At 50.1% G+C, this 26186-nt stretch overlaps 2 long non-coding RNA genes across 2 annotated transcripts in view; both read right to left on the bottom strand.

Moving 5' to 3' along the window:
- LOC308063536 overlaps positions 1-26186 on the bottom strand; it is a 673278-nt gene that overhangs the window by 88660 nt on the left and 558432 nt on the right. The gene's annotated exons all lie outside the window — the stretch shown is intronic.
- On the bottom strand, positions 13393-20953 carry LOC308063535. The gene is made up of 2 exons (XR_013927979.1): positions 20194-20953; positions 13393-19938 (listed from the first exon to the last, which is right to left on the bottom strand). It is a non-coding gene; the product is annotated as an uncharacterized lncRNA (long non-coding RNA).

Genomic DNA, 26186 nt, shown 5'->3' with positions numbered 1-26186 from the left:
TGGTCCTTCAGCCCAGCAAAGCTCTACCAGACACGTACCAGCTGCTCCCAAGCGTATCACACCAAAATGTTGATCTTCAAGACAAGATGAGGATAAGCAAGTTTCAGCAGCACTTTCTTAAAAAGAGGCCTCAGCCCATTGCAGCCTCCCGGGGGGTGAATAAACATCAGCAGAAACTGCTGCTGTGGGGAACCAGCCTTTGGGAAGAGCGAACCTGAGCTCACTGCAGCAGCTTGCGTGCTCTGCAGCCATGCATGGGCTGCTGCCACGAGCACATCAAAATGAGCTAAGCTTAAAGAGGGCATTATTGGGATTATAGTGGGTTTGTTGCTCTTCTTAAACCAATACGGTATAATCCCTCTGCGAAGAGTCACCATGGATGAATGCGAAGGGCTCTGGGTCCATGGGACAGCCGCACCCTGTGCCTTGCTGCACTGATGCCAGCAAGAGCCAAACCCAAACCACGCATGGAAACACACTCCTAAACCCGGAATCGGTTTCAGCACAGCTCTAAACATCCAAAGCTGTAAAAAGGATAAAGACACAAAGATGGGCCTTTTGCCTTGCAAAAGGGGAAGAAAACTTCTAAACGTCTCTTTCCCCCTCCCCCCACACCCAGAAAAAAAAAAAAAAAACAAAACAAACACCAAAAGATGTCCATGAAAAGACTCATTTGCAGCACAAGGGAAGAAAAAGGCCTTTTCTGCATCCAGAAATAATAAAACTAAATAGTTCCTCTTGGTGAGAAGGGCAGTGACAGGGGTGCGCAAGGAGGGCAGGGCAAGGACACGCACCCAGGGGTGCTCCATGGAAGTGGACACTTCCAGAACCCCTCCTCACCAAGGGAAATACCTCCCTTCTCATAAAGCCCCCCCACTCCCGGGCAGCTGCATGTGATTCACTCACATCAGGCTGGAGACAACGAAGCTCTCCAGAGCGTGGCTGCAGGAAAGCCTTCCTGGAGCCGGGCTGATGGCATCTTGGCAAAGCGGAGCCCCAGGGAAGCAGCACATCCCGCTGGCAGCCTGCCACCCCATCCCTCCCTCCTATTAACACGTTGGCCCTTTGCTATTTGGAAAGCAAAAGGCCAGAGAGTTGTTTTTACAACACAGTGTTAGCTTTTCAGAGAGGAATGAAAAGAAAAAGCATCAGCAAAACAACTTAGGCATGTAAAAATCACAATTTCTATCCCCCAAGCAGAGCCGTGCCAGGGGCCAGGTACTCTGCAGGGGACTGGAATGCACGTGGGACCTCGGAGCAGCGAGGATGGCATCATCCCTGGTGAGGACAGTGCCTAAGCTGGGGAAACGGCACTGATGGAAGTCATCAGAAGTGATGGAAGAAGTTGCAGCTGAGGTGCGATGGTGGCACCAAGCCCCTGTTCCTCCTGCTCTCCGTTGCCCCTGGCCGCAGGTGCCCCAGCGCGTCCCTCGGGGACAGCCAAAGCACAGCAGTGGTTTTGGGGGACAGTGCCTGCCACACACACAGCTCTTGCTCCACAGCCAGGCTGTCCTGCACCTCATCATCCCCTCCGAGGGGCCCGTCCCTGTGATGGCTTGCCCAATGAAGCCCAGACAAACACCATATTCCCAGGACGATTTATAGCCAATCCCACACGGCTCAGCTCTGCCACTAATTCTGGTGTAATTCCCATTACGGACAAAGCACGAGCTCCTGCCTGTGCCAACCTAAGCACTGCCAAGGAATGGGGATGGAGGATGAATCTAGGATCTGGTGAACAGCAGCCAAGCCCACCCCAGTAGGAAAACGGACACATGCCTCCACGCCCCCTCTAATCTCACCCACTTGTCTACCACCGCAACCTTTCAGACCATTTACCCTTTTCCATATCCCTCACATCTCAACCTGTTTGTGTGCCCGGCAGCAAAAGCACTGGCACTGTGGATATTCAGCTCATCACCATCACAGGGACATCCAGAAACACACCCTGGGAAAATGCCATTACAGCGCCAGCGCCTCAGAGGGGGAGGCACGAGCTGTCCCTCGCAATGAGGAAAGGCTGTTTGCCCCACTCCAAGCAACAGGCTTTTAATCCTTATCACTATGTTTTATCTTCAGCTCCCACTGGGGAAGGCTTTGGGGGAAGAGAGTGACTGAACAAAAACGGAGCTTTTGTGAAAGAAGGAGACTGCAATCATAAAAATCGTATCAGGTCCCTGAATCATCACAAGCCAGCCCAGGGGAAGCACCCAAAATCAACCCCCTTAAGCGAGTTCTCCATCGACGTGCAGGAGGGAAGTGGCAGCTCCGTAAAGTTCTGTCGCAGCCACGGCAAACATGGGAATGGCGCTGTGGGATGAGGGTCCATCTCCTCCTCCTCTGCATAACCCACAGCAACACAACCGGGGGGGTTACTGCCTTTGGGAGCATAAGGCCTGCCCACCCTGGGACCCCAACACACCGCCTTGGTCCACCCCACAGGGACACGTTGCTCTTCTCAGCTCTGCTCCTCCCAGGTCCTCGCAGACAGGGGTCAGAAGGCATAAGGACCATTCCCGAGCAAACCGACACCACCTGTAACCGACACCACCTGTAACCCCCGGGAACTGCAGTGCAATTGCATGGTGTCTAACAACAAACATTTTCCTCCCTCACAGAGCTCCTAAAATGACCAATTTCATGGTCGATTTTTCTCTCTGCTCATTTCTCTCACACCCCCCACACTTCCCCAGTCCCCAGTGAGATGGTGCACTGGGTTCGAAGAGCTGCCTTGTGACGGGACACGTGCTGCTGGTCCTGTGCATCCCAGTGCAGGAATAATTCCCTTCCAAGTGTAGCAAGAGACATTCCAGGGCCATGTGTGCACGGGGGTGGCATCTGCAGAGCTAGCGCAGGATCCCTGTCAGCGCATGAGAGCAGTAACTGCAGGTGCCTGATGCTGCACCGCACAGCCATTCACTGCACCGCACCCTGGCAGCACAGCCAGCCCATCAGCAAAGCTCAGCCACTTCCAAAATGCTCTTCATGGTCCTTAAGGCCAAGATGTTCCTTCAAATCACTGGTCTTATAGAAAACTCTCCACGCAGGATCCGTTTTAGCTCAAGGGAAGAAAGAAGAGTCCTACAAGAAGCTCCCGACCTGCCATGCAGTTGTTGGGTTAAGGTTTTACTCTCCAGGCCTGATCCCCAGGGTCTGAGAGGTATTTTACACCCCTTCAGTGATGGATTGATGAATTTTCATGGCTATATTTCCACTTGTATGACAGTCCTTCCATTCTGGTGCCTGCATACAAAAAGCGTTAGTGCACATCAGTGACGCTCTGCCCAGCCAGTCCCCTCCCCAGAACTGCCAGGTCTCACTGTACCACTGTGCATTTATTTTCTTGCTCAAGACTCTGCACTGGCTTCTTCAAATACTAGACGAGGCCAGTAACGAGGCCAGAGATGGAGCAGCACCTCTGTATGGCACAGCCTGGTGTTCCACCAAGACCCCAGGATGCCAAACCCATGTGCGTCACCTTCCAGGGCCTGTCTGCTCTTTGAATGAGATCTGAAAAATGGGAGTCACATCAAACCCAATACCAGATATTCATTTTTGGCCAACCAGAACCTATCTGGCCAGTTGGGAACAGGCCTGATCAACCCTGCACTGATTTCTCACATCAGTTAGTTTTTCTTGAATGGTATGGCTCTCTGAAGTCATGTATCTCCAGCAGCATCAGCTGAAGGAAGCGTCGCCTGACGTTTATAGTAACAAATTTAATAATCAAATACAGTCTGGTAAATGACAAACTGTTTATTTTTCCCTCACATGAGGAATTCATATAAAACTGCTGAAACATTCCGTTTAAAAGTCAGTTAGACGGCAATGTGCTGGGTATTGTCATAAATCAGGGAAAACAGCCTCATGAATAATTTCAGAGACTAAAAATAATCCCAAATAGGAATCTTCTCTTCACACTTTAACTAAGGAAAATACAAGTATTTTCTTAATTAAGTCAAAAGGAGGCCCTGATTGATGGGAATTTTGAGGTCCAAGTTAAGCAGCACATGCCAGGGGCTGGGTGGATGCTTTCAGCTCCCCAGCCTGGTGGGATCACAGCAGACTTTGGACTACTTATGATTTCCTTTCTTCGGGCACCCAAGCATGGGAGCCCAGACAAGCCTTTAGAGGACAGACACACAGAGGGGAACAGCTATAACACCCTAAATTATGTCCATATCTTCATAACTGGTTCCACCAAAGGGTCAGCCCAAAGGTTTATCCACCTCCTGTCCTTGGCAGTGCAAATACACAGAGAAAAAGAACATAAACCCAAGGGGAAGTGATAAGCTTTCCTGTACTCAGGAACCGGTGGGATCTCTTGACCCAAAAGTCAATAAGATAAATAAACGAGAATGAAACTTCCTGACTTTACCAGTAGTACCAGAAATATTTTATGGAGCAATGGCACCAGAGACATCCAGTCTGCACGAGAGCAGAGGTCCTGACCGTAGTCCAGCCCCACCGATGTCCAGCAGTATCTCAAGGGGGAGGTTCTGCTTCAAATTATGCTGGTGATGATCATGTCAAAGCAGGTGCTTCCCATGAAGAATGGTGTAAAAGTAAGATCATGAGATCAGAATCCGGTCCCCATAAATTTACTTCTAAATCTGGAAGTCTCTTTGGCAGCATGCCTGAAGCCTTCAGCTGGAGGACAACCGAACCCCTGAAACATTTCACTTGAAATAATTCATAAACTTCCAGGAAAAAAGAAAAAAAAAAAAAAAAAAGAAGGAAAAAATTCATTCCTTTCCCACTCTGCTTTAATTTGAAATATGTCAACAAGGAAAACCAGCTGATATCCCAGACTTTCCCCAGACGAGCAGTGAGGTAATCTGTAATCTGTGGATGTCCGCCCATGTCAGACTTCAAATCCCATTTTGCTCCCTACACATCATCATCTGTGGCAGCAGCCTTCCCCGTGAGCTGGAGCACCCCTTCTGCAGCAGAGGTTTGACATCTAGTGGACAGACTGCTCCCAAGAAGCTGTCGCTGCGCAGCCAGGGGACATGGGTGCAAAGTCACCTCAGCAGGAGAAGACCCAAGGAGCAGGGGTTCACCAGGCACCCATGGGAAAATACACAAGCAGCAGGGTGTTTCCAGGTAAAAGCCATCAAGCAACACCAGAACTAGAAAGACCAGGGCAGGCTGGTGGGAGAGGTTATCCAGGCTCAGCACTGGCAGGAGATACAAGATGAAGGTGAGTGATGCTCGGACACCACGCAAACACAAGAGTCACACATCTCTTTCTGAAGAGCTGCAAGCAAGCTGCCGTCTCCCTGATGCCCGAGAAGCACTGCTAGAAACCTGGGGCACCCAAGGGGCTGTATAGTCCCATCAGGCCCAAGGGATCTGGGGTCAAAAGTGGCAGCTCAGGAGAGTCACCCATTATCGGCTCCTCCAAAAGCTGGTAGGAGCTGCCGGGTCTGTCCTAGGAGCTACAACGTGACGTGGGCCACCAGCTTGGGAGCTTGGATAAACCCAAGCACATACACCCACCAGAACGGCAAACCAAACCCTGCCCACAGCCAGATGACTTTATTAGTTAATTTAGCCCATACTGCTCAGACACAACACCCTCCTCCTGAACTGCCCACAGCCCTCTGCAAACAACATCTTGAAACAAACAGATCAATCATACTTCCATCAAACAGGCACGGGACACAAACCCAAGCATTAAGGGCCATCCCAGACACCCAGCCAAATGAGGACCTTTCTTCAGCCCTGAGTCAGTGTGATTCATTTCAGAAGAGGCTGAGATCTGCATAGCTGCCTAGAGATTCGGTGTGCCCAATTCCCGTTAAAATTTATGGGCTGGAGAGGACAAGAACTTCCACAGGAAGGCCAATTTTTGCTCAAACTTTCTTTCCAATTTACAGACTAAAGCAGCTCAGGATGGAAGCTTGGGTGGGTTGTGAATGAGAAATTGAAGCTTTTGGAAGGCTCTCGGCTCTCCAGCCTTCCAGAAAGGGCAGCATGTCACAGCGTGCCAGGGGAAGCAATGCCACGGGGTGCGACAGCAGTGCAGAGCCTGAGGGACCTTGTTCTTCTTGGCAGCCCTATTAAACACAACAGGACTGTGTGCTTTTTTAAGGATGCTGGTCCAGGTATTATAAAGAGAACTTCCCGTGGATGCCTGGTTGCCTCGCTACGGCAGGTCAAGTAACGGTTGTTTGGTAATGGATTGCACCAAGAGCCAGCTGAAGTTGCAGAAGACCTGGACAGCATCCCACACAAGACTAGATCAGGACACACTGCCAGGGCCAAATGCATTCCTTGATGTGCTAACGTCTTGGGGGGAGGACACATCTCCCTGTTTCATGGTCTGATGATGGGGAGCCCAGCACGACCCCCGCCCCTGGCTAGGGCACGTCATGCAAACAAGGAGTGATGGCTCTGGAACGAGAGCTCCAGGAGATCCACAGCAAAGGACAAGTCACGCCTCACTCAGGATTCGTTCACCACTGCCTGCTCCCAGACCCCCTGCTCCGTCATCCTGCCGCTCCGTTTGGCTGATACCTTATCCTGCTTTGCACGACGGGCTCTTCTGCATCATGACCATGACCTTGCCTTGCCAGCCAAGGACACGCAGGGGCGAAGGGAGGACTCGGCGATAAGGGGGTTTCAAAGGGCTCTCAGAAGGGGCTCAGAGGAGGCGAAGCGAGTGCCGCAGACCTGACAGGGAAGACTCACAACTGTGTGTGCAGAACAAGACTTGGTTAAGTCTATAGACATCACAAGACAATCTAATGTGGAACTGTATTGTCTGGGGAATGCTTCAGAGGAACCCCAGCACCCAGCTGCAGAATCCTATATGTTTTGATAAGAGACTGTTAAAGGCACACTTCTATAAACATAAGTCACATTTTGTACAGCTATGGGCTGTAAACGTTACGTTAAAATACCTCAATTGCCTCGAAGCAGATTCATACTGCCAAGAAAAGGGAAAAAAAACCCCAAGGCCGGGATATTTCAGCTTGCTATCTGAAGTTATTTATAATAAACTCCGACTGAACTGAACACAACAGGCCAAAAGAGCAGAGGAAGCAGCGATGAAGGGTGGTAAAGCTCACACTGCAATCCATCACCCCTGCCGCAAAGGCAGTTTCAAACAAGGCAATGGGTCTGGCTTCCATCAGGCAAAGCCAGGAAATGCAGGGTTAAGGCCAGCTTGAACTTGGTCCTTAGGTGACCCCTGACATTACTCCTCCAGCAGCAACACCGCCGAGAGGGTGACTCGTGCCTCGCTTGCCCTTGGCTCTTCCCTGAGCAGAGGCTGCAGAAGGACCCGGGGATCCCTGTCGCAGCCCCCCCTTTCCTCACAGGGATGGAGAACTGGGATGCGGGTCAGACCGCACCTGGCTGGGGAGCAAACAGCTCCATCCCACCCACCGCAGCTCCAGCCTCACCGCTACAACCCAGTATTAGGGCTGACATTAAACTGCAGGGCTGACTCAGAGGATATTTTATCCTACCGAATTTCTCTCCAACTTATGAAAGATCACAGGCTGCCAAGAAATGATGCCTCAGATGTAGCTTCCTTTTCTTGTGATGAGCTGGTGGCTTAAATCCATCCTTCAAGTAATACTGCTGCTGACATTGACCCGTCCTGGAGAGCAGAGATGTGCTTTCAAACACGGCATTTAGAGCTAAACTGACAGTTTATCAGGACAAAGCGATACCGAGCAGACAAGGGATTGATTTTGCTTAACTGATCCCTTGTGTCTTGCTTAAAGGAAAACTCCACAGCCCTTACCAAAATGAAGAGTCCCACCGGGTTGCAACGGGACCACGGGAATGCACAGGCACAGTAGGAAACAGCCACCTCTCCGTGGTGAAAGCTTCATGCCCACGGAGCCCGTGCGCAAAAACCAGATAAGCAGCAATGGTAAAATATCAGATAAGCTCACAGCAAGATGGGACTGCTGATGTCCATGCGACCAAAGCTTTGCAGCATTTATTTAGCTCACGTTACTCCCTTTGCCTCACCCATAAGCTCATGTCCCTCCTGGAGCATCTGGAGAACACCGACCACACATGCTGCATGGCTTTATAAATTAGTCCTGATTTCTGGTACCCATTTCTTAAATGAAATTCTGCTCTGCCCGGGTGGATACGAGCGGTTTTGAAGATGCTTCACAGGAGGCATTACAGGTGCCCAAGTTGCAGCCTGTCCCCCGCCGGCTGCCTGCCTGCCTGCCCCCTCGCGAGTCACCCCTTGGAGCAGGTCCCTTCTCGCTCTCTGCAGGACACCAGCTCACTCTTCCCAAAGCAATCCCAGCCCCAGGACACCTCTTCCTCCGAGCCCTGTGGCACCAGCAGCACACTGGGCTCAGCCTAAGCACTGCCCTGCTGCAAATGCTCAGCAGTGAGTGGCAAATGAGCTCTGGCACCCATCGCCCGCACGCCGGAGAAGTGGCTCTGCCAGCTCCCTTCCTCGACGAACATACACGGAAAAGCCTGGAAGGTAAGTGTCGAAAACTCAACAGAGCTACAAAGAAACCAGCCATGACTCAGCAAGGCCTGGGAAATTTCAGGGAGAGACGTGTTTGTTTGTTTGTTTGTTAAAAAGACACATTTTAAAAAGTGAAAACATAATAAATATGGCCATAAGATGACTCTCCATTCTGCTATGGTTGAGCAGTGATTTTTTGCAGTCACGGCACACCCTGCTCCAGTAGTGGGGCAGGACTGCAGCTCATTGTAACGGGGGCATCGAGCCTGAGGATGGAGCTGGAGCCATCGGAGCAGGACTCGTAAGTGACACACCGAGACGGGGTCAGAAAAGCAGGGTGAGCCCGTGACACGGGGGCAAAGCACCTGGCCAAGACCCCAGGTGTGAAATCCCTCTTCACCCCTCACCCTGGCCTCAACAACCGAGTTACCCCCAACCTTGGCAGCTCTGGAGCTCCCCTTCTAAACACCAGTTCAAGAATAGGCTCATACTTCATGGTGAAAATGAGAAAATATCTTCAAAGCCTATAGAAACATAGCATTTTTTCTGTCCAGAGTAGGTAAATTCCAGATCACATGGACACTAAAAATAGGCACTCTCACAAGCAAACATTTTACTGATCCTCATCAGAGAAGCAAAGGACAGTAACATGCAGAAACTAAACCAACTTTTGCCCAGCAAAGCCCTTGGGAGCCAGCTGCAAAGTGGTGTGAGAACTTACCCCGCACTCCCTTTGTGCCTCGATAAGAGATTTACGAGACTGTGGTGGTCAATCGAGCCCTTCACAAGCCTCTCTTTATTTAAAATGATTCAGCATCAAGTGACTTTTTACGGTTGCCTTATCAACCCCTGTGAGGTCGAGGTTTGCACTGGGGTGGCCAGCAGATCCGCGCCAGCAGTTTGACTGCAATAAAAGTGTTTACAGCACTGGTGCACACTTGGAAGTGCAGAAACAATATTCAGGATCACCAATAAAGGGAAAACGCTACAACCACATCCTGAAACAGAATGCCCTGCTGACTTCTGCTCTTCCATTACCAGTGTTGATAGAGATGAAATTAAACTCTTCAGCGGAAAGCGAGGTGAAGGAAAACCCAGCATATTTACAGACATGGCATTTACCAATGCCCTTGGGAATGGATCCAAATCTCTTTCCTTAGGAGCCTATTCAATAGGATAGCAGCCTTCCTAGGGTTTGCTTCCCATCATCGGTGTCGCTCCCACCCATCTGCCCATGCCCAGAAACCCAAGTATGTTAAATATCAGCCTAAGGAGAAAAAAACCCCACAAACAATAACAAAAAAATATCAGGAGAAATAGGTGACGTTTTATATTTTTTTCCCTTCCTCAAGAGTTGATCTGTACAGTTCAGTCCTCCAGGCTATGAAATTCAATAAGCCATAATGTTCCAATCGCTACAAGTTGCCTAGTCCCCACCATGCCAAAGTAGCTCAGATTTAACAACAAAATTACAGTGTACATTATTCCATTATAGGCTGTGCACAAACACACCTACAAAAGGGCCTGGTAATGAGAGGTTGGAGATACACAACGTGTTTAGGGCTAAATCCTGCTCCTGGACCCATCAGCTTGGCTGGCATTGAAGTTACCTGACCTGAAACACATGGCTGAAGAATATGGTCTCAGTTTATTTTCCAAACCCAAACTGATGCTTCCCTATGCTCCTCCACAGGTGGGAACCCAAAGGCAACGACAAACTTGTCACAGATTCATTATTTCACCCCAGGACTTCAATCAGCACCTCCAAGTCTGACAGCATTCTTATGGACAAACCCAACCAAAGAACAAACTTGCTTGCTACCAACCTCCACAAGGAAGGTTTTCATTCCTTTGCAAAAAAAAAAAAAAAAAAAAAAAAAAAAAAAAAGCAAAGTCCATTCTGCTATAAGCAACAGCACGGGCACACATAAATATATACAAAAACATGCCCGTATTAAGCATGTACACACAAATGTTGCATTCCTGTGTTCCTATGCTTTCCCCGTCAGCTGCACCCAAAACCTAAGCCCTGGGGAAAAAAAAAAAAAAAATAAATCCTATTTGCAGTACTGAAGACCACGGTTTGCTTTGTCTCCCAGTGAGCTCCTTATCCTTTCCTCCCTGTCATCCCCAATGAAGGAGATGTCACTTCAGGCTTTCTCTCCTTAACCACGTCAAGAAGCAGCCTGGGCTGCAGCTCCTCCAAGACAGGAGCAGATCTCCGTGCAAATACCTGCGTACCCATCGCACACCCCAGAGGGTTTAACTGAACAACAGGAGAATCAAAACAAAGGCATGGGTGAAGAGCAGAGCAATGGGGATCGAAGAGTTTGGGTACACAGAGCTTTGCAAGAGTCCTGGGGGATGCTCCCCCCAAAACATCCCTGTTTGCAACCTTCATCCAACACCCCAGCTAATGTGAGGCTCCAACCTCCTGGACCACAGCAGATGTCCCAAACGCCCAGTACCATAAGTTGCAGTTTACTTTGTGCAGCAAGGTCTACCAGAATATTAAATATTCAGGCAAATCCTCCTCCTTTGCACCACAAGGAGGGAGGAGAGGGGCTAGGAGCAGTCACGCAGCTTGAATTCACCCTCCAAAGGAACCGCCATCACAAATAGATGTACACACATACAAAGTCATCTTATTTCTCTGGATGGCTTTTGGAGGCACTGCTTCTGAGCAAAATTGCAGGATACTAGTAGCATTGTGAAAGCACACAATTTCCATCTGTCAATTGAAACAGGCAAAATTAGATCTCAAAGCTGCGCATTTAATCCATTGCCAAACTAGTCTGCCTGGTACAGTGTTCAGAACAGATTTTTATGAAGGGAAAGAAAGAGGAAAATTGTCTTTTACAGCTGCATCTTGTCAAAGCTCCCCTCCTCCGCCCTCAGCACGGCCAGGCAGCTCCGGAGTGACCGCTCTGATATTTCCCTGCAGCAGGAGGCTGGGAACAGCCCTGGAAGCCCTGCACAGAGCTCATCAGCCTCTAATTCACTTCCAATTTGTCTCTATGCAGGCTGATGACTCCTAATTGCCGGTTCAGAAATACAGTGCATACCCTGATGATTTTAAGTTGGTCCAAGTTATCTTAGAATTAACTATTAGGGGAGACCACATCATAACTTTCCTCCTATCCCAGGCAGCTAAATATTCAGTTAAAAGTGTATCTTAAAATCACAAGGCTGCTTCGGCGACTGGATTAACGGATTGGACACAAACGCCAGATGCTACCTTAAGAATTAAGGGCAAAATCTGAGCTCAAGTTCTCTTAAAACATCTGTGTAAATAGAGGTAACATATTTCTTGCATGAGTTTTAACGCTGGCGGTGAAGGTTGCTGCTGCCCGGGTCAGATGCCCAGCCGGGTTGAATTATTCACAGTGATACAGGTAAAACACACCTGTGTGTCTGTGGGTGTGCAGTCCCCGGAGCCACGGCTGTACCCCGGGACTCCTCCCGATTTACACCAGTGTAAGGAAATGGCAGACCACAAGATACGTGCATAATCCAGTGGAAAACTAATCAGTGCTCTGTGAGTAGGCAGCTCAACGCTGCTTGTCTGCAGAAGCAATTTAAAAACAAAACAAAAAAACAACAACACACAAACACGCAGGAAAAAAAACCACCCCATGATTCAGAGTTCATTCACTGTAAACTAACGTGATCCCGGTTGCTCTAATGGAGTTACTCCAAACGTATCATTTACACAGAGCTGAGATTTTGCTTCCAAGTAAACCTGGGTGGGTGCTGCCAACCGGCCCCAGGGGAGCACCCCCAGCCCCAAAACACCAAGTGACAAAAGCCGAGAAAAGGTAAGCTGAAAGTCAATTAGAATGGATCCAAACCTACTTGTGTATTTTAGAAAACCTCACCGAAATACAGTAAAGCATCTTAGAGACAGTAACTCAGAAAATATCTATATCTAACTGTGTAAAATTCATCTGTAAAACGAAGAAGTGGTGGTTAGCTCCCGGCTCCGGTCTGCTCCTGCTCAGCAGCACAGTCCAACTCATCTGATACATTGTTTTACATTTCTAAGGGATTTCCCATGTAAACATGCTGGGAAAAAAATACATATTGCCTCAATCCGTAAACCAAACTTGTAAACAAACTGCAAATTGAAACTGTGTTTATTGGTTCCCACCAGATTTGAGAGGTGAGAAAACTGAAGGCAATTGGAGAAACTTCACAAAGTGGGGCCTGGGATGCATCTTATAAATGCCTTGAAAAGTAGCAAGTTAATTGCTCTGAGGGGTTATAAATTACAGCCTGAAAATAACCAGTAAATTGTAACTGTTTCACAGAGATTCGAAGTAAACTTTACTAAAACATGCTGCAACAAGTTAGCGTCTCCCAGTTTCTCATTGGAGGGGAATACCCAGTACAGAATAAAAAATAAATAGTAGAAAAGGAAAAGCATGCACAAAGTCATCCTAAAATAATTTTAAATTACTATCTTCAGTGAAACCATCCGTATAGTGAATTTGGATATATGAATGTAGAGTTAACTTTTGAATCCATTGGCTTCTGCAGCAATGAACGCACTAACTAGGTTAAAGGCTGAGGAAGAACAAGGTGGGCAAAATTTTTCTGAGTGCATTTGTGAATTAAACCTGCTCAGATATACCTGCTGCAATCCTGACTTGCAAGTACAATGAGAGAAACCCCTAAAACTCAGAAGAGCTCTACGCTCAGCTCGGAATGCAAAGACAAATGCAGCAGGGCCAGAGACGAAGGGGCTGCCAGGGGCACCAAGCACCGCCGGTGAGCAGGGGGTGTAAGGGCAAGATCAGCACGGGGGGGTCAGGAGGGCTTAAATACAATTCTACTTACCGAACATTGTATTTCATTCAAGTCAAAGATGTAATTTGATTCTCCTTACTTATAGTTCTGATTTACTTGGTACATTTTGCTCAGATGGACTTTGCGTTGTTGTTGTTATGAGTCAACTTCATTTCATCAGACAATGTCACATTTCCATTCCTGGGCACCACCATCGTTTTGTTGGCTTTTTTTTTTTTTTTTTTTTTTTTTATGGTTTCCCTACACTCACACTTCTGAACGTGTATAGGTATTACCACACGCCGTCAGTCCTTGCTGCAAAGAGCTATGGCAAAAGCTCATCTGCTTTGGAAGTATTTTTGTAATTAGCTTTCTGACACTTTTTTTGTTGTTGTTGCAAAAGGCATTTTGAAAAGAGGAGCCAAGCACCAGCTAATGCATGTTGAGTTTGCAGAGAGCTTAACACCTTGCTCTGAGCAACCAGCCACCCCCCTGCCCACGCCGCTTACGCTGACATTTTTCCTAAATATCACAGACTCCAACAGCTTTGCCACAGGACAGGGATTTCCAACACGGATCCACGCTCCCCAGTTTGGCTTGAAGACAGGAATAACAAGCGTTTCACAGAGGTACAAGCTATGAGCAGTGCTTTAGGAATTCAGGGTGCAATACAGAAATGATGGAGTTTGGTTGTGCCAGGGATGCAGGGACCACAACGAGCAGACAAAGACAGCCCTGGTTGGTATTAAAGGCAAAATTCAGGACTAAACTGTTGATTAGATGTATTGAGCCAACACAGAACGCTGAAATGGAAGGACCTAAAACACATGTGGACAACATATTTTTAGATTAGTTACAATTTACAAGACTTTTCTTCCTTATGTTTCCTAATTGCTTGTCATTCAGTGGGAGATGCTGCTGGATGCACAGCACCTGCGCCTCTCACCAGATTCAGTGGGCGTCGTGGATGCTCAGCAGCTCCCAGGATGAGGCCAGAAATACATTTATTCGCTAACGGGTTTTTCCACAGCACACTAAATATTTTAACTGCAATATTTATATTCGGAGATGACAAATTATGATTTGGTCAAACCCTCCCATTGCACTTGTCAGGATACAGCCTGACTAAGAACAAATTAAAAGCAAAGGCTTTCTGATAAAGCTCCTCAAATCTGATACATGCTTATTACAGGCAATCAAATGAAGTTTGTCAAACTGATGGGAGCCCAGACCCCGGTCACTTTTACCTGCACTGCTGTGTGCTTCAGTATAACCCCCCCCCCCCCGAAATCACAAATTGCAATGCTTCCAGAGACGTAGGAGCCAGGACACATCAGTTGTGCAATAAGGAACAAAGAGAACTGCAAGCTTCGCATCAGAGAACAATTTATAACACTGCCAAGCAAACAGCTTAGCCCAGTACGAGGAATGGGAAGAGGGAGCAAGGACCAGAGGGTTAGAGCAGATGCACCATTTTGCATTAAATGCATTTTTTCACCGTCCAAGTGCATAGACACCTATACTGAGGGATGCTTGGACATAACACACGGGATGTTACTGTGGATGTCAGGTCTGCCCTGAAGCGCTTGTAAGGGCAGTTAGCGAGTGCTGCAAGAAGCACTTTGGGGGGAAAAAAAATAATTAAAAAAATAAACCCCAGATTTGATGCAAACAGGGACTCTACCCAAACAGAAGAAGAGAGCCAAGTCCCACAGAAATCAGCTGGCACCAACAAGCTCTGTAGCCACTTGAGAAAATAAATCAGCGGAAGGTTTTTTTTCTGACTAAGGCACACAGAATTCAACCTATAATGAATCACTGCATGTTTTTATGAACCACGAAATAACCAGCAAAGTTGCTCGAACCTTATCAAAGCCACGCTGCAAAGCTGACACCCGGCGCTGTGATGGAAAGCAGGTTTAATCGTGGCTGCGCCTCGCACCCTGGGTTACAGCCCGTTTCTCCAGCCAGTCGCACAGTAAAACCGCTGGCAGCAATGCAACGTCCTGGCGATGGCCAGCCAGCGCTCCCCCCACTGCCGCTCGCCACCTCAGCCCATGGACCAACAAGAGCCAGGAGCTGCATCCAAATCCCCCCCCTCATCCCGAGGTGCAGGGACACCGAAGGATTGACAAAACGTGGCTCAACACTTCGTTGATCAAAATGTTAAGAGCAGCAAAATACCCTATTAAAGAAAAGACCCATCTGGACCCAGGCGTAGCTCCGTGTTTGTGTAGAGCCGTCCATTAGCAGTGGGGTCAGGGAAAAGCCGGGGAAGGACCCTGCAGAATCGCAGACACCAACCCCCTGCTCTGAACCACTCAACGTGCACACCGAGTACACACAGTCCCACCCACAGACCTCTATAAATAAACCCACGTAGGAGATCCAGGACTGGAGAAATAAGTAAGTTTGCTTCCAATTATATATCTTGTAAAAAAAAGGCAAATTAAATCAGTAATAACAGAGGGAAAATACCATACGACTTGACAGTGAAAATTCAATTTTAACCGTTGCCCATATCACAAGAATGATATTTGGGCTGTTTAATTGCTCTAAACTATAGCTTTTTTTCTGGTTGAAGTTGGGTTTGGAGGGAACGCTGGAGCTTGGAAGGAGACTCCTGCACTGGAGCCGTCACTTAGACAAGCTGTAGAGTGACACTACACAGCAAACAGCTCAACAAGAGTCAACCGTGAAAATCAGAGCCAGTCCGAACACTTTCTGCTCCTTTGATTAAACTTTAATGGACAGAACTCTTTGATTACTGCTCCCACACCTGAAAAATCAGCTCCTCACAGACCTTTTGCTTTCTGTTGTTAAAGAATTCAGAAGTTTGTTGGTTTTATTAATACAAAACCATGCAAGGGGAGGGAGGAGCCAGGGTGGGATTTTTTCCAGGTTGCTCTTAACATTCCCAAAGGCAGCGCAGCTATCAAAAAACACAAACGTGCATCTACTACATCTGCCCACTCCCCTGTTTTCCCTGGGATGCGCAGCCCTTTGGCAGACGCGTGCCTCCGGCTGGGCAGGCTCCCGGCCCGGTAAACTGATCCCAGCCCCACCTGTCCCCCACCAGAACCAGGCAACAGCTTTTTTTAGCTATTTGTAAGCCTGGCAGTAAACCCCTCTGCTTAAGCCGCAGAGGCAAACCATGCTTTTGGCCCAGCCATGGAGGATTTCCACCTGCTCCCAGCCACAGGTCTGGGCTGTCTCTGCTACCAACAAATATTCCGAGGGGCTGGGAGGCTTTTGGGTTTCAGGCAATCTGGATTGTCAAAGGTTTGCCAGGAGCCCCACGTGAGATGCACTCGACGGCGCTGCCAGAACTGCAGTGGCATTTGGACTTTTTGGATGCTGATGTGCCCAGGTCCCCAGTACAAAGCCTGTGGCATGGTGGGATGCAGCTCCCTGCCTCTGCCAGGAGCATCCCACAGGACTACCCCCCAAAGAACCAGCAGGGACCTGCTGGGAACCAGACCCTGGATGCGCAGGATGAGACACCCTTGCTTTTGGACAGATGGACAACCCTGCTGGCAGCCCAGGGACACAGGGGTGAAGCAGTTCTGCTTGGCAGCCAGGTGCACAAGTTCTGGAGGTGAAACACCGCAGGGGAAACATGCGGAGATGTGCTCCCACACCAGGAATCACTCACTCAGCACAGGGAGAGGAGGGCATCAGGGGGCATGGAGCAAGACCTTCTCCTCCCCTTCGCCCCAACAAAACAAACCCCAAGGAGAGCAAAGGACAACCCCCCCAGCAAGGAAAAGCACCACTGACGGAGGACGCCTGCTTTTCTGGAGGGGCTAATGCTTCCCAGGTGGGCGAGCACCTTGGTGAAGCTCTTCAGACTCAGATTTTAGGAGACTTCAGAGTCACATCCCTTCCTTCTGTAACAGAGGGAGACTTTAATACAAACATAAAGCTCGTTATCATGGTTTATGGATCTATGCTTCTGGGCAGGCAGGGTCACCAGACCTGCACAACTGGCCAGAAGCCACATCTGTGTTGCCATCTCCTCTTTCAAATTGTTCTTCCCCCAGGACAGGCACCCAGGGAATCTCAGCCCTTACGGCACTGATCCACCCATGCTCCACCTCAAGCAGTCCCCTATCTAGCTGCTCCTCAAGTGTCCCAGCCCCGTGGCAGTGGCACTTGTCCCCGAACTGCCTAACCTCCAGCTGCCTGCGGTCCGACACGCACTCAGCACCACTGGCACAGCACCAGCTCCGGAGCGAGGTGCACAGCTCCTTGGAGGTTGCTCCACACACTTCATTAAGCTGCTTCAGAAATCACAACCACCAGCAAAGTGAGCGCTCTCACCAAGAAACTTAAGAGTTGACACCGAAGGATTATTCTCACCGCGATGCGTGGGACTGCTGGCATCCAGGAGAAAAGGAAAAAAATCCCAGCAAGGGGCTCATCCCTATTGCTGCGATACATCATGAGCTTTGTTCTGCTACAACCAAAACATACCGGCTCTGACAGCAATAACACTACAACACGGGGCTTACACAGTTTTATTACATTTCTGCTTCACTATTAACCAACCGTCACAATTTCCATCTAATACTATGTCAGATGTATAAGTTTTATAAAGGCACTCACTCTCCTGTGAAATCTTAGGAGAGATGCTGAAAGGCAAAATAAAAGCACAGCCTCACCCCACAGCAGCACGAGCACACCTGAACCCTCTTCTATGCAAACCTCCCTCGCTCGGTGCCGACGCTACTTTGTTTTCCTCCTGCTGCGGGTTAATTTGTCGGCGACACCAGCTACGGGGATGCCGAACCCCGAGCACCGTGTGGGACAGCGAGACCCCATGGGTGGGGAAGGCTTCTCCCTCCCACCTGCCCCCAAAGTTTTGAAACACGATAACCTGCTTTCAGGGAAGAGATCCGTCTGGATTCACTCCCAGCTGGAACAGGAAGGCAGTGCCCTCCCCAAGCCCCTCCAAGACCAGGTTTATCACTTTTTTGTTACGGAACCATCATTCCCATTTAATATTGATACGCCTAAAGCACCACTGTGGACATCAACTACTCGTTTACTTCTCCCTACCACCCACATGCACATAGGAGCCCCGTTCCCCCCTCACAACAGTGTAAAGGAGAAATACCTCTCCAAAGTCGATACTTCGGGTAAACCTAGTTCAAACGAGAGGAGACCCAAGGCCATAAAAATTGTGGGTTTCCCCTCCAAGTATTTCTCCTAATAACAGACCAAGGCAGCTTTCTGGGGAGGATTGTGCAATTCCTCCTAATGACAACACTTGACTTGGTGGTGTTGCCGAGGAAATCGGTGATCTCAGATGCACAGGGGTTTCTTTGGTTAACTGAAGCAAGATCAATAATAACCATATTAATAAATAATGCTTTTAATAGCAGCGGCAGGATATAGGCAGCAAACTGCAGGCAGGTATCAGGGATAGGTAAAAGCATTAATTATCTGCACAATGTCAACGGTTCGGAGCTGATGTGCAGAGCGAAGCTAAAAGCTCACTTTCTGAACATTATCAAGACAGACTGACAACTCTGCTTGCACACGAGCATTTCGGGTAAAATTCAATTTTCTGGATGTCACAACCGAGGGGAACACACTACTCTTTTTCTTTCAACATCAATAAATTGGGTAAAGGACACGGAGGAGGGGGAAAGACCAAAAGGCTTGACTGTCCTCTTCCTTCCCTGGCTGCAAGTTGCAAAAGAACAAAAGCAAAGGGGAGTTTTCGGGACCTGAGGCGAGCAAGGCATGTGCCTTCCCCAAACCAACTCCAACCTGCTCCATTTTTCTGTGACAAGAAAGCGCACACACACTCTGAGCTCTCTTATATAAACAGCAAGAGGGTCAGCTCCTGTCTGAAATTCCCCACCACATCTAAAATAAATAACAGGGTTGTCTTTAAACTTCACTCCTTCCCGCCCCACCAAGAGGTCAGTGAAGTTGAGGGGTTTCTCCCCTCTGCGGGTCCTGGGGGGCTGTGGCTCAGCATCCTCCATCCACCCCGCTGCGATGCTGAGGCTGGGCACCTGGTCCTGTGCCCTGTCCCTCCCGCACCGGACAGGCGGGCGATGCTGGTGCAGCTGAAGGAACCCGAGGGGGGTGTAAGGTTCTCCCCCCCAAAAAAAAGGGTCAGTGGGATAAGCACGGGGGGCTGTGCTCCCCACCTGTCCCGCTCCTGCAAAGCCCCACATTCCCCTCCCCGGTGGGGATGGGGACAGCTGGGAGCGGAGGGGGGCACTCGGGGACCCCGGGGGCTTCGGGGCATCCCCAGGTGCTGGAGGGAGCGGGAGCCCCCGGCACGCAGACCCCCGACGGGGAGCTCAGGGCTCGGGAGGGGGTCCCAGGAAGGGGTGAGGGGCTCCAGCCGGACGGAGGGGGGTGCAGTGTCCCTCGGGGAAAGGATATGGGTTACAGACCAGCCTGAGGCACCAGCTGCGCGGGCGGGTGGTTTGCTTGAGGCAGAAGAAGGCGGTGGGTGCCAGAGCCGGGTAAGGCACCTGCTCCCCCTCCTCGGAGGCCAGGTCGGGCGGCGGGTCACGGCCGGGGGAGCTGCCGGGGCCGGAGCCGGCATCCTCCGGCGGCTGCTCGGCGGGGGGGCGCGGCGGCGCGGCGATGGGCACCCGCACCTCGCCGCCGGCCGGGCGCGGCGGCTCTCGGCTCTCGCCATCACTCATGGTAGCGGCCAGGACCTGCGGGGCAAGGGCACGGGGTCAGGGGCGCCGGCCCCCCCGGCAGCGGAGCGCACCCCGCCGCGGCGCCCACCTGGCCCCGCCGCTTAAGCCACAACAAAGACGGGCGATGGGGGTGCAGCCTCCTCCCGGGCGCGGTCGCTCCCGCCCCCCGGGGAAGCTGGGTCTCCCCCTCCCGGGGCGCCCCCACCCACCGGCTTTTTCCTTTTTATTTTCAGTGAATGGAAAATTGATGGGGGGCCGGAGGGGTCCTACCTTAGTTTGGCGGAGCGCGGTGTCCCCAGGAGCATAGCCGTGCCTTCCAGTTCACATGGGACCAGGCAGCAACCCGGGCGCCGGGAGGCGGCGGATCTCCCCCCCCCCCCCCCGCTACACCACCGCCACCCCCTAAATCCAGCCGGGGGCGGGGGGGACGGGGGGGCTCGGCGTGCGGCGCCCGCCCGCCCGCGGGGATGGAGGATGGAGGAGAAGCGGCGGGGTGGGGGGGGCCCTTCCCGAGCCGTGCCGAGCCGAGCGGAGCCTCTCCCGACGGTAATCCCAAGGAGCGAGCAGGCAGCTCGGCAGCCGCTTTGCAAAGCTTCGCCCGTGCTTAACAGGAAACTTCGGATTTACCGGGGGAGGAGGGAGAGGCGAGGGGAGGAGAGAAGCGGGGGCGGAGGGGGCTGGGAGCCCGGCGGGGCAGGGCGGGGGCAGGCAGCCGGGAGGAGCCGGGGCAGCCCCGGGTGGTCGGGGGCGGGGGGGCCGCCGGCATGGCCCCCCCCGCTGCCCTCCCCCTGCCTTTGTTCAGGCTCCGAGGTGCGTGGCCGTGGGCAGGTCGCCCAGGCCCTCCCGGGGGTCACCCTCACGAGGGGAAGGCGGCGGTGGCGGCGGGAGGGGTTTCCACCTCCTTCACACACACACAGCCCCCCCGGCTAGGCGGAGAGGACTCGGCAAAGCCGGCGGAGGGGGACACCGGGCTTGTCGCCCCGCTCGCTGCCGCGGGGGATGCGCGGCTCCGCCGCCGCCGTGCCCCCCCCCGGGGGAAGGTATGCCCCCCCCCCCGCCAGGGGAAGGTTTACCCCCTTGCCCCCCCCCCCCCCCCCAAGGGAAGGTGTGCCCCCCCCAGGGGCTCCAGCCGGGGGCGGGGGGAGCCCGGCCGGGCGTCCCCCCCAACCCCCGGAGCCTGCTCTGTGGGAAGGCACCCAGCACCGCTCCCAGGGGGGCTGCCGCCTGCCCCAGCCCCCTGGAAAGCCCACTTGGCTCCAAGGCATTAACTCATTAGTTTTAATAAATAAATGTATAAGCCCAAGTTAGAGGTCGGAGCATTTTAATAAATAAAGATCGGCTCTTAAACGGCAGCGATTTTTAGCTGAGTAGCTAATCTGCTCAAGGACTTAGCTTGGAGGGATCAGAATAAACAGATAATGGAGTCGTTACAGGCGCCGCCCCCCCTCAATTCCACTTAGGAAGTTTTATTCTTTTGAGTTATATCAAATTCTGTGATTTATAGCTGTATGTAGTGCAGGTGGAGGGGGGGGGGGGAAGAGATTAAAAACTGTTAGCTAGCTACATTCCCCTCAACTAGAATGTTTTAAAGTGAGAGTTCATTATATACCACCACATTCAATTTGCAAATGCAGTTCCCAATGCTATTCTTCATGGTTAATAGCTGGGAATTGATTGAAAAGGGAGGTCACGCGGCTTTCAAAGCAGAAAGAGCCGAGCCTAACAAGGCTAGCAAGGAGATGGTTTTACATACACACTTTCAATGGTTGTTTTATTAGATGTTTGCAGGTTGTGATTAACAGTATGTGGCAATTTTATTATTGAACAAACAATGCCTCTGACAAGCAGGACGCAGCCTGCACAGCGAACTGTGCAAAGAGGAGATTGCACTTGAAGTTTCCACACGTTTATCCAGGCTAATTAGGGCAAATCATAAATTACTGTGGGAAGGGAAGATTTGTGTGTGAGTTGGTGGAGCTCTCCTTGAGCAAACTGTCTTCCACTCATAAATTATCTTGCTCAGGAAAATGTCCTTTCCAGGAAGAGAGGTTTACAAAAATGGGAATCAGGAGAAGGAAAGGCCAAGCCTCAGGAGCACGCGGCGCCTCCTGACCCTCTCCCAAAGGCAGAAACTGCCCAAGCAACAAACTTCCCTCCATGCCTCCCCTCTGGCTCTGTGTTGGCAGAGCGGGATGTGGCTCCCATGACTAATGAATCCATCTTCAAAGTTCTTCCCCCACCGTGAGCACCGGCTCCTGCCCTTCCCCAGGCAGAGGCCGGGTGGAAGCTCCAAGCTGCAGACACCCTTCCCATAGCCAGACCCAGCACGGGGAGCCTGGCATTGTCAAGGTCTTAACCTGTTGCCTGATGGAGAGTATTTAAAGCCAAGAACCTTATTAATAAGTTCCACACAACAATGGGGACTGAGAAGGACTTTTATTGTAAAACAGAAGATTTGGAAGAAGCCTGGCAAAGAACCGCCCCAATCCTGACCCCAGCAGGAATTTCTGGCTCCTTCTGCAAAGGACCAGTATTAATTCCAGAGGTGGTCGTTATTGAAAAGGGACAACATTGTTGGCAAAGGTATTTGCTTCCTCCCGTAGTTCCTGCTTAACCTGCAGACCATGGTTGGAAGGAGTAGGCCAGATTCTGCTCCGTTTACTCCAGCTTTGTCCCCAGCTGACTGCACAGATGGCAGCATCACTTCTTCACGTTTCCACGAGTCAAAAGGATCTGGCCGCAGTGTTTCTGTCGTTAATAAACCACCAGAAAATTTAAGATCAATACCAATCTGAGAATACACAGTATACCCTGAATGGGTGCTTGGCTTGCAAAATCACAGCTGACATAATGGGATGTGTAATGCTCTTAGCTGGTCCTAATAAACCGTCCCCCACTGGCACGCACCCGGCTGTATGCCAGTCCACGTGCAACATGGATGGGCTGGAGGTGTGCACACCTGCCCCGGAATGGCACAGGTGGGAGAGAAGAGCTGTCCTGGGCTCACAGGTGAGCTGGGTGAGCCTGGGGCAGGCAGTGATGCTGGGTCCCGTCACCCATCCCAGGTGCTTGCTGCGGGGGAGCTCAGCAGGGCAAACTCACGGGGCTCCTGGAGTTACCAGAGCCACAACGGTTTCACCAGCTCAGAAACCAGATCTGCTCTGGCCGTGACAGCCAGCATGTGGACTGAGGACCCCTGACCTCACCTGATGCCTGATCTCCCCCATTTGATGTCACTTAGCATGTAGCAGCCGTTGGCAAGCTGTCACAGAAAGACAAGGTAGGACTTTACAAGAAAATATGCAGTTGTCTCAGGTATTTTTTCATAAAGCAGCCAAGTTCTATTTAATATTCCTCCTACCTACAAACCTGCCTACAACCCCTCAAAGGCTATAAAGGTCCCAGTGACCCCGCAGAAGGAAGGAGCAGCGTCTCCAGCCTGCCCAGCCCTGGCTGCTGCACCTTGGGTCAGGGGCACCCGAAAGAGACCCACCGCCAAGGTGACACCCCACCAGGATTAAAAAGCAGTTTCTCAAGGTCACGGGCATGGTGAGAGCCGGGACCTGGCATCCCTGCACGACTCACGCCCTGCTTGCTAGCGAGGCTCGCAGAGGAGCTTTGCCAACATTTATGAAATGTGCTGGGTGTGCCACCGTGGCGTACTGTCAGATGAAACCCAGACAGTAAATCAAGTGGCGTAGCACAGCTTAATGCCCTCGTCTGTGGCTGTACGTGATGCACAGCCTCTTCCCATAGAGTTGCGAGGATCAGCTGGGGGGGGGGGGAAATCCCATTTGACTTTCGGGGTTTGATGCTACAGCATTTCCCAGGCTAATATAAGATCAGTAGGTCAGCCCCATAGTTTAAAGCTTCTTTGTGTTTTTATGCCTATTAAGCTAACCTCTTATATATGAAGTCTGACAGAGGTGCTGAATACTTTATGTAATTTTTTTTTTTTTACTGGATCTAATTCTAGCTGACTCAAATCTGGCTTTTTCTGATTGCAGAAAAACCTTCAAACAAGGAACAATCTAGCTAATAGTGCTTGCATAAATCATCCTCAAAATAATGAGTATCTGTGGAGTGAATTCATTTAGCTAAATAGATGGAGGACCACTTTAAAGTTATTTAGAAAGATTAACAAAAGAGAAGGGAAATGAAAAACAGATAATAAATTGACGAGAGAAGGGAAAAATTGTATTAGAAACAATGAATTTATAATAAATTCAAAATGTTAAGGAGAAATTTCCAAAAAAGGAGATTGGCACCATGGCAGTTTGGCTAAGCTGGTGCTAAAATGTATTTTTAATTAAAATACATGGATGTTAAAATGCATTTTAAAATAGATAGATAAATAGGTCCCCAGCCAAAATTATATTTTTACTTTTATGACTTTCAAAATCACCCATAATGTATCATTTCCTTGGTACAAGAAGACACTCACCTACTCTGGGGGTAGTTCTTCCGTCGCACTCAACTTACCTCCATCAGCCCGTGACTACAGAATGCCGAGCTGCACATCCCGCCTGGCAGACTGCAGCGCTTACTCCCTTCCCACCTGGAACACGTACCTTCTTCTGACAAAAAAATCCAGGATTTTACTCCTGCATTCTTTCTTCTTCCCTCACTTTTCCTTTCCTTCTCCCCTAGATTCAGCCCCCATCCTATTCCTTAATCTGTTATCCCCCCCTCGCCGCTGCTCCCTGGCCCTTTCTTTAGGGGTGGCTTTGCGAGATGGCGACTGTCCTGGTTACAATCCCGCAGGAGCCCCTGCAAACACTCTGAGTTGCCCTGATGGGTTTGGGTGCCTCAAAGCCCTCACACCAGCTCTCTATCTGCATTCCAGCGGCAGCAGCAGAGATGGATTTTCTCGCCTTGCCTTCAGCAATGTAGCGAGGGTTACCTCCCCATGGGGTCTCACACTCCACTATGGAGCAATATTTAGGTTCTCAGTAGCCAAGCCTGGAGAAATCCACCAAGTCATCCACATAAGGAGTACAAAGGCTTGAAGTCCCACCTAAATCCTGAGGAAAACTGGGATGATGCCTCAACCAATGTAATGCTTTTGACATCAAGCCTACCATTTGTGTTTTAGTCTCTGGAAAAACATCCGGAGAAAGCGTCCCCTAACAACTTTTGGCATTGTGTTAGAGCAGCACAAGGCTATCCATCTTCAAAACCCATCATCCACCTTGCGCTGTGTTTCCAGTCTCACAGCTGAGTGTGCAGCATTTCCAAATACATCCCTGAGTGAGCGTATTTCAAACCCACGCATTTTGGACAGGCTCAAAAACTGTATTGTGGCTCCTCTCTTTCTTCTGTTGTGTTTGCTGCTTTGATTTATTTACTTCTTATGTCATGTTTAGACTTGCTAAATATAAAAACTGTTCAAAATAACTGCAAAATATTCTCCAAGTCCTCAAGGAAAAAAAAATTGCATTGCTCAGATCTGCCTTCTCATGTTTTATGGTTTTAGTACACATTGTAAATAGAATATTTCCATAATAAATATTTGATAAAAATAATTTCCACGTGAAGTTAGCTCTAAGCCAACAGCCCCAGAAAGGCAGAAGGGGAGCTACCAGGTTGGCAGCAACATTTAGTGCATGCCTGAAAAAAATTCCCCAACTTATTGGAAGAGACCACCTTGAGTGGGAAGACAAATCTGATCTCCACATTCCCCCTTCACCTTCCCACCTCCTCATCTCCTTGATGTGGCCACCTGCTCAGCAAGAGGAAAGCAATGTCCTGGGGCCCGAGAGCTGCAGATGTGTTTTCTGACAGTCACAGCATCCGCCACTGGGTATGTCATTTCCCTGCCTTCACGCTCAAGCCTTCACACAGCTGGCTGGTACCTCTCCTCTTCCACTCACAGACCTGGAGCATCTCTCTCCAAGACAACCTTTAAGCACAGGTTGTTGCCCCCTTGAAGTCCTTGGGACATGAGTCTTGGTCCACATTTATATTTGCAAATAAGTTCATCTCTAAAGCTCGGAGGTTGACCTGAGCACCATGTACCATTTACTGGTGCCTTCCCAGCACCTTTTCTAACAATCGGGCAGGCTCTGGTGAGCCAGGTTGCCTGACTGCAGTTTGAACAACATTTTGAATAATGCTGCTTGTGGCAAGAAATCGCCGTGGCCCTGATTTCCCCTTTCATGGAGCTGAAATTTCATATCCTTTAATTTCACTGATTGCTCTGTAGTCTCTTTCAGTGAGAAAGAGTGGAATTTCACTTTTACAGGTGCCTGGTATGTTCTCAC

Source organism: Falco punctatus (assembly GCF_963210335.1).
Source record: "Falco punctatus genome assembly, chromosome: 4".
NCBI classification, from domain to species: Eukaryota; Metazoa; Chordata; class Aves; order Falconiformes; family Falconidae; genus Falco; species Falco punctatus.
Note: the sequence above shows the minus strand (reverse complement) of the source record. Positions and strands in the feature narration are given on the sequence as shown.